This window comes from Elephantulus edwardii, unplaced genomic scaffold, assembly GCF_000299155.1.
Source record: "Elephantulus edwardii isolate Elephantulus edwardi_28Jun2011 unplaced genomic scaffold, EleEdw1.0 scaffold00411, whole genome shotgun sequence".
Classification (NCBI taxonomy): Eukaryota; Metazoa; Chordata; class Mammalia; order Macroscelidea; family Macroscelididae; genus Elephantulus; species Elephantulus edwardii.
Window position 1 is genome coordinate 661072 of NW_006400161.1, and position 6202 is coordinate 667273.

Sequence of the window (6202 nt, forward strand, 5' to 3'; positions counted from 1 at the left end):
TGGCAAAGGACACACTGACAAAGGAGATTAATCAGAACTGGCTTTGACAAGCACTGTGGCAATTGGACAATTAAAACAGACTTTCAAGTGAGGGGAGAAAGCAGAACGAACTGGGGAGGAGGGTAGAGAAAATAGTGCCACCATGAATGAATGAAAACCCAAAATCTGTAAATGTTCATTAAAACTAATAACGTTTAGTAATTAAAAAAATTTAAAAAAATGACAGTATAAAAGTTAAAACAAAAAAAAAAAAAGGATTAATGTTCAGCCTAACTTTTTATTATTGTGAATTTCAGCTAAACATGAAATCTTGAGATTTTTCAATTAAGATCTGCTTACAAATGTAGAATTTTTTTTTTTAAAAGATAGTTTCTAGGTTGTTTTTCAGTTTGTACCAGTTATATTATAAAGTAGAATATGGCATCAGGATTGGAGAAAGACTAATCAGCAACCCAGCATTGTTGTTGTTTTTATATGCTGTCAAGTCTCTTGTGACTTACAGCAACTCTGTACAATAGCCCTGAAAGTTGCTCTATCTTGTGCCAACTTTACCTACCCTCATTAATCCCATCACTGAATCAATCCATCTCATCAATGATCTACCTCACTTTTTCTGTCCCTCCGCACTTTCAAGCATGATGTCCCTCTCCAAGGACTGGTCCCTCCTTGTAACAAGCCCCCAATATGTCAGACAAAGCCTCAGAATCCTTGACTCAAAGGAGCAGCCTGGTTTCACCCTCGCCAAGACAAACTTTATTCTTTTGACAGTCCATAGTATATTCAACACTTTTCCAGCACCTCAGCTCGAAGGCATCAATTCTCTTTCTATCATCCCTAATCATTGTCTGATGCATAGCAAGCGATTGTGAAGAATATAGTCTGGATCAGGTGCACCTTAGTCTCCAGACTGACATAATTGCTATTCAGTACTCTGGAGAGGTCCCTGACAACAGACTTTCCCAATGTAATTAGTCTTTTGATTTCCTGGTTTCTGGTACCTAGAGTGTTGATTGTGGAGCCAGGCAAACTAAAGCTGTTAGCAATCTCAATCCCTTCACTATCTATCATAATGCTGCCAATTGGCCCAGTGGTAAGAATCTTTTATTACTTGATGTTGAGCTTCAAGTCATATTGAAGGCTGTAGTCCTTGACCTTCTGCAGCAAGCGCTTCAGGTCCTCTTCAGTTTCAACAAGCAGGGTTGTGTCATCTGCATATTGCAGTTTGCTGATGAGTCTTCCTCCAGTCCTGATGCCACATTCCTCCTCATAGAGCCCACCTTCCTAGATGAGCTGTTCTGCATATTGAAAAGGTATAGAGATAGTACACATCCCTGGTGCACATGCTTCTTGATTTTGAACCATGCAATGTGTCCTTGCTCTGTTTTGACAGCTTGGTATTTGGACTTCTTGTTGTTAAGTGCTGTAGAGTCATAGACAACTCATAGTGGCCCTGTGAACGTAAGACCTGAACACTTGTATAACGTTCATAATTTCTCCAAGTTCAGAGAGTTTCTGAAGGCAAGCAATTTCAGAAGTGGATGCCACTCCTGCTTCCAAGCTTGTTTTAGTCAGGAAGCTCCACCAAACACTGTCCACCAGGGGTAACCATTATCACATTTGACATTTCAATGTCACAATGTTTACCATCACAGAAACCATGAGTTACCTCTGTACAGCAAATGGAGAGACCGGTGCTATACTGCTTAGAAGAACGTTTGACCAAAAACAATTAAAACCAGGTTTGAGGACCACAGACTAAAATAACTCACCTTCGGCTTGGTAACATCACTTTCTGTCCACTAGGCCAACAGAGCTCTCTCTAGTTAATTACTGTTGAGTCGTAGATGATTCATAGCAACCCTATGAATGAAAAACCTGAACACTTGTAAAGCTTTCATCGTTTCTCCAAGTTCATAGAGTTTCTGGAGGCAAGTTATTTAGGAAGTGGATGCTACTCCTGCTTCCAAGCTTGTTTTAATTGGGAAGCTCTACCAAACACTGTCCACCATGGGTAACCATTATCACATTTGACACATCAGTGTCACAGCATTTAGCATCATAGCAGCCACGAGTTATCTCTTTACAACAAATGGACAGACCAGTAATAGAGGCTACTCAACTCAAGAGATACTGGCCACAGCGTAAGAAATTGGCAGCCATGTGAGGTGTTTGGAATCACAGAAGGCCAGATGACTTGATACTTAAGCCATCATATCAAGAGCTGGATAAGTGGAGTGAGGTATTGAATGGTGTAGGTGGGAGTGGAAGGGGGTGCTGGTAGAGTAGGGAAAGGTGTGGGTCAAAACACATGCAGCAAGGGCATGTAGCCACTCTGAATGTATTGGTCACTTCTATAATTGGTGAAATGTCTTTCATTTACTCCTTTCTGTAAAATGCTTGTCTGTGAGATAATATTCTAAATCTGGGCGTTCAAACTTAGACATACTAAGGAAGAAGGATTGGCCATCCACTTCCAAAATAACAGGCCTTTGAAAACTCTGTATCTATGTATACAGATGATACAACCTTACCTGAAGAATCTAAAGAAGACTTGAAGCACTTACTGAAGAAGATCGAAGACTACAGTTTTTAATATGAGTCCATCTTAACATTAAGAAAACAAAATTCCTCACCATTGAACCAGTAAGCACCATAATGATAGGTGGAGAAAAGATTCAAGTTTTCAACAATTTCATTTTACTTGGATCCACAGTCAACACTTATGACAGCAGCAACTAAGAAATCGAAAGATATGTTGCAGACTAGAGAGGATGCAGGGAGGAAGCTACTCATGTCTCCCTAACGAAAAACTGCATCAGTTAGGGAAGTTGAATGCGAACCTTGCCACTTGCCTCCAAAGACATTAAAGGACTTTAGGAGAGGCAGGCGGCACTCATGTAAGATTCCCACATGGCTGCACTCTAGACCAGAGATGACTTAAAGTACTTTAGGAAAGGCAAACTCTCTCAACCACAGGACCATAAAGGACTTTTGGTAAAGTGAATTGTCCTTCCCCATAAAGAGAACACTTTAATCGTATAGATAAAGAACTGTCAACAAACTATGCTGACATAATAGAAATGTCCTATCATATACCAAGAAAAGCTTCACGTAATGTCAAGAAGACATCAGGAAGTCTCAAACATTGTGAAAAATACAAAAACAAGCACACTATATTGGAAACCCAATGAATACTCCAGAGACAAGGAGGTAGAAGAAATATATTGATGTGGCATTATATGGACAGCTACTGAAGAAGGTACAAATGATGGGTTGAAGAATGGAAGCCATAAACAAAGCAAATGCCCCAGGGACAGGGAGCCAGAGTATGGAGCCGTGGAGTGGGGGAGCCACTGGGATGAAAGAATTTGATGGACAGAGGGAGGGGGTGAAGGAATTAGGAAAGATCCAATGAGGACCTGAAAAGACCGGGCAATAGTATGCACAGATCAATGGTGATTAATTGTATAAAATGAAATGTATAACATTCTTAGCACCAGCACTCAGGAAACTAAAAGATGAATTTCTTTGGGAAAATCTGCTGTCAGAGACCTACCTTTCCAGAGTATTGAAAAACTATGATGTCAGTCTAGAGACCAAGGTGTGCCTAATCCAGGACATGGTCTTCACAATTATGTGCTATGCATCAGAAAGCTGGAAAATGACTAAGGATGACAGAATCAATGCCTTCAAATTGTGGTGCTGAAGAAGAGTCTTGAGTATACCATGGACTGCCAAGAAAACAAATAGGTCTGTCTTGGAGAGGGTGAAACCAAGTTTTTCCTTTGGAGGCTAGGATTTTGAAACTCTGTCTCACATACTTTGGGCACTTGTACAGGAGAGACTGGTTGTTGGAGAAGGACATCATGCTTGGAAGGGTGGAGGGACAGTGCAGGAGAGGCAGACCCAGGATAAGATTGGGCAATGAATGACTGAGACAATGGGAGTTGGTGTGTCAGAATTAGTGAGACTGGCTTAGGACAGGGCAGAGTTCAGAACTATGAACTCTGGGTCACAGGCAATTCGACAGCACATAACAAAAACAACAACATATGAATGAAATGCTGTGAATAAAGGAATATGTGAAATACAATGTAAATTAATGAAACAACACATGCAAATTTTGTGTACAAATCAACATAAAATTTTACAATTGTGTTGCACTGGAAACATTTTCTGTCAAGGACCTCTTTAAAGTGCTAAAGAGCAAAAGTATCAGTTAAAAGACTACATCTGTTCCAAGCCATGGTATTTTCACTTGTTTCAAATGCATATGAAAATTAAACAATAAAGAAGACCAAAGAAAAACCAAAGCCTTTGAATTGTGGTATTAATGAATCATACTGAGTATACCGTCTGCTGCCAAACAAACAAACAAACAAACAAACAAACATGTTTGGGAGGAAGTATAATCATGGTGCTTCTTCTTTCTCTAAAATGAGATTTTAATGAAAGTTTATAGAGAACTTGGATCTCCATTTATTCATTCTTGCATATTTTCCTCCCTGCCTCTCCCCTCCCCACAGTTTGCTTTTTTTCTTTGGATAAAAATTCTTTCATTGTTATAGTGTCTCCCCACAGTCCACTTTACTGCACAGCTCTTATTCTGGACTTTCGGCATGCTAATACCACATTTTTATAGTTATCTTCCTCATCTGTTTTTTTTAATCTTTTTAATTTTTTACAGCATAGTCTTCCCATTTAATTTTTTTTCTCATTCATTGTTGTACATTTTCCTCTCTGCCCACGCCTCCCCCCCATTCACTTTTCTCTTTGAAAATACAATCCCCTGCCTCCCTTAAGTCTACAGTACACTTTACTGTGCATTTCTTTTTCTAGAATCTTGTTATAAAAATAATACCTAATCATATATTCCTTTTGAAAAATTTTTTATATATAAATTTATTATTAATATCAGTAAAAATTTACAGAGACTTTGGATTTCCATTCATTCATTGCTGTACTTTTCCCCCCTCCCAACCATTCACCCTAGTGCACTATCCTCCTGGAAAAGTAAAAGACAAATTCTTTCATTGTTTTACAAACCCTCCCCCAGGTCCACTCCACCATGTAGCCTTCTCTCTAGACTCCTGTCATGACAAAAATACCTAATCACATATCCCTTTTAAACAGTTTTCTCCCTCATCTGTTTCTGTGCAGTATACATTATTGAATCCATCTTTCTCAGTCTCTCCCCAACCGAAAGGTCAGTCCTGTTTTACAACAGTGACACCATGCAGTATTTGTCCTTTTGTGACTGAGATACTTCACTCAGCATAATGTCCTCCAGAGTCAACCATTCTGAATAATATTGCATGAGTTCCTTGTTTTTCCAAAGTAGCAGAGTATTCCATTGTGCGAATATACCACAGCTTCTCTATCCATTCGTTTGGTGATGGACACTTAGGTTGTTTCCAATTCTTTGCTATTGTGAACAAAGCCGCAATTAACATGGGTGTGCATATATCTGCTTGGATGTCAGTTATGGTCTCTTTGGTGTATATTCCCAGTAGTGGAATTGCTGGGTCAAATGGTATCTCTATTTGTAACTTTTTAGAAAGCACCATACCTCCTTCCACAGTGGTTGCACCATTTTACACTCCTACCAACAGTGAATAAGGGTTCCAGTTTCTCCACAACCTTGCCAGCATTTGTTGCTTGCTGTTCTGTTAAATTTTGCTATTCTTTCTGGGGTAAGATGATATCTCATAGTTGTTTTGATTTGCATCTCTCTTAGAGCTAGGGATTTTGAATATTTCTTCATGAGCTTGTTAGCCATCTGAATGTCTTCTTTGGTGAAGTGTCTGTTCATACCCTGTGACCATTTCTTAATCAATATTGTTTTGGAAGTCTTAGTGATAGCAATAAGATGAGAGAAGGGAATAAAAGGTATCCAAATTGGCAGAGAGGAGGTAAAAATGATCTCTCTATGCAGATGATATGATAGTATACTAAGAAAACCCTAAAGACCAAGGAAGAAAACTATTGTACAGAGTGGACCAATTTAGAAAAGTGGCAGGATACAAGATCAATATACAAAAATCAGTTGGATTTCTCTACAGGGACAAAGAGAATACAGAGCCAGAATTAAGAAAAACAATGCCCTTCGGATTATTTGCGTCTTCTCTCTCTTTTCTTTTGTGAGTTTTGCTAGTGGAGTATCGATTTTGTTGACCTTTTCAAAGAACCAACTCCTAGTTTT